General features: G+C 40.1%; 1 protein-coding gene across 1 annotated transcript in view; it reads left to right on the forward strand.

Annotated features, from left to right (window-relative positions):
• The window catches only part of SH3PXD2B (SH3 and PX domains 2B), a 124,746-nt gene that overhangs the window by 54,983 nt on the left and 66,648 nt on the right, over window positions 1–3,115 (forward strand). The gene's annotated exons all lie outside the window — the stretch shown is intronic.

Below are 3,115 nucleotides of genomic sequence, written 5' to 3' on the forward strand. Positions count from 1 at the left end.
GAACATTAAAATGATGCTTTTGCAACATTAAACATTTTAATTATCAAAATACAAAACACACAGGCCAACTAGTTGCCTGTGCCAATGTGAAGATACAAAATTGTGGATCATTCATAAAGCATCAGTATGGCTTGCAGATCATTAGAGCGTCGTATATTTAGATCTGAAAAGGGTTCCCACAGGTCATCCAGCCTAACACTTCATTTTACAGATGAGCAATCTAAGGCCCAGAAAGGTTAGAAGACTTCCCAAAGACCACACCAGTAGTAAGCAGCAGAGACAGTATTACAGCCCAGGTCATCTGATCCCAATCCTGTATAAGTCTTTGAATTTCTATTTGAATATGGATCATTGTGGCTTGTTAGCTCAGGTGGTTTTATAATTCATTAGCCAGTATTAACTAAGCACCAATTATATGCCAGCCAAATACAAAGAATGCCTTCAAGATGCTAACATTCTGTACATACATGAGTATGTGGAAAATAATTTGGAAATGGGGAGCCACTAGCAATTGGTGGGGATCAGAAAGGGCCTGATGTGGGAGCAGAGTGTGAAGGATACTAAGAATTCTAAGAGGTAAAGTTAAGGAGGGACTGTGTTCTAGGCATGGGTGACAACCTATACAAAAGCATCAGAGGAGGATTGTGGAGTATCATGGATGAGGAAAAACAAGATGTCCAATTGGTCTGTACCAAGAATGAGTGAAGAATACCAGTGAAACCAGGGTCACTGGTTTAATTCCCCATAGAAGCCATTTAGCTCTGAAGAGAAATAAACTCCATGCTCCGTGGTCACAGATTGAATCCCTGAAACCAGAGAGCTGTTTTGCAATGCACACCCTCTGACACAAGACAAGGAGAGAGAATGTGTCTGAAGTCAGTGTAAACCCAACCCTGAGTACTAGGAAAAAACAACTTGAGGCACGTGTCTTTCTGAGGGTGGATCGTTAGCATCATTTACCTATAATGAAAACACAACATAAGTGAAAATGGGTGTGACTGACATTCTGGGAATTCATAATGCTTTTTAAAACAAAATAATGAAGTCATTTGCTGACTCAGGGCAAGTTGAAGAGCTGTTTAGAGTTCTTCTGTGTTCGGTAAACACAGTTCGGGGTGAAGACGAACAGCATCAGCTTTCTTTTCCTCTAATCTTACTGGTTTTCTGGCACACACTTTTCCATGTTGAGGAATGTAACTGAGTACTCTGGTTTTAAAAGGCCTACTTTTTGCTAGACCAGCATTTTCCTGAGGAAGGAGAAAAAAAGAGCACTTTTAACTCAAAGTTCTATCACCTACTTACTTAATTCTATCAATTAGGAGATAGAAGCCAGATTTCCTCCAAATACAATCCACAGTTATAAGGAGTTTACTCTACCATAAATAGCCTCAGACTTCCCTATCTTAAAAAACTTTTAAAAAGGTATGGCTTGCAACATGTTCTAAAGATTAACAGATGGGCTGTTGGACCTAAGAAGGCATGGAATTCCAAAGGCGTCGACTCATCATGGAAAATGCGTTTGCCTCCAGCTCCCCAAAGTGTAAATCTGGAAATGGTTAGTGGAAATGCACCAGCTGATCTCAGCTGCTGCAAAGGAGCAGATAGAGAGAGTTGATCCCTAAGGTAATGATTCCCAACCCATTTGTAGGTGTGATATACAAATGTTACTGGATTTCATGAGATTCCCTCCCTTCCTACTCTCTCTTCTTAAGAGAGATGTTTAACATATATATATTTTAAATTAAATTAGAATGAGTTTAGTTTGAAGAATTTGGTGATTTTCTAGGAACAGTTCATGGAGGGCGTATGATTTTCTTTAGTCTTTTTCCCTTGCTAGAATGCTGTCTCCATTGCCCACAGCCCCTGTGTAAGCTTTCTCTCTTCTGAACTCTGGTAGTATTATAATCTATACCACACAGTTTGATAATATCCCTTGTTAGGATATTCTCTATATCACATGTTATTCTTTTCTGTATTATGCTGTATTATAAGTATAGTAAATGTATGCAGGCTGCATATTTTCTGTACCATGCTATATTATAATCCTCGCTACAGTCCTTCTCTTGCGTCTTAGAATGCGTAGCTTCAAGCAAAACTTAGCTCTGATGCCATTCCCTCTTTGAAGCCTTTCCCAGTTGCCTCTCACTTTTATGCTCCTTCCCCCCTCAAATTATCCTGTACGGGGCATTCCACAAGCCTTGGTGCAGTTCTAAGCTTTTATAGGGTGTTCCAAAAGCCAAAGACTTTTGGAACACCTTGTGTGGTTTTTTTTTTTTTTTTGACCGCATATTATGGCACCCAATAGAATATAAATTCTTTGAGGGGGAGACTACTGTTCTTTTTTTTTTTTTTTTGGCTTCATATCTCCAGGGCTATACCTGTAGTAGATGCTTAATAAATGTTTGTTGAACTGAATTGAATAATTATGTTGCCTTCTGTGAGCTCATCATAGGTATTTAGTAAATATGTGTAAGGTTGGTTTGAAGTTCTATGAGCTCATCATAGGTATTTAGTAAAGGTTTAGTAAGGTTGGTTTGAAGTCATTTCTTCACCTTTGCTTTAAAATTCCCCTCCTCAGTAAATCTTGCCCAGATAAACTTCCCTTCCCTTTGCATGGTTGAGGGGTCCTAGTTCTGACACTAACTCATTGTATGACCCTCAGCAAGTCACTTCACCCCTAGACCTCAGTTCTCACCTCTCTAAAATGAGAAGGTTGGACAAGATGACCTCTAAGGTCAGCAGCCATCTTTGACATCCTCCGAGTTCTCTGAAGAATCACTCCCGTCATTCTATGATCTACACTGCCTTTTTGTATGTAATGATACAAACCATGACCACTTGTCACAACCATGTTGATTGGCCAGTGCGTAGGTGACTTACACTTCAGTGAGTCTGTAGTATCACTGATGTGACATCACGTTCAGTGAGGCAGATTGTAACCCAACCTGCCTGCCCAACCCCTGTGCTTCTTGTCCCTATCACCCTATAAGTTTACCATGAGGGGATGAGGAGGGGTCATCTAATGTACTAGGGCCTTTCTCTCATTTTCTTCTGATGTTATGAGGATACTAGTGATGTGCATGGGCTGTCCACTGCTTATACTTGGTTCCCACCT

Source organism: Vombatus ursinus, unplaced genomic scaffold, assembly GCF_900497805.2.
Source record: "Vombatus ursinus unplaced genomic scaffold, bare-nosed wombat genome assembly UNPS02014863.1, whole genome shotgun sequence".
Classification (NCBI taxonomy): Eukaryota; Metazoa; Chordata; class Mammalia; order Diprotodontia; family Vombatidae; genus Vombatus; species Vombatus ursinus.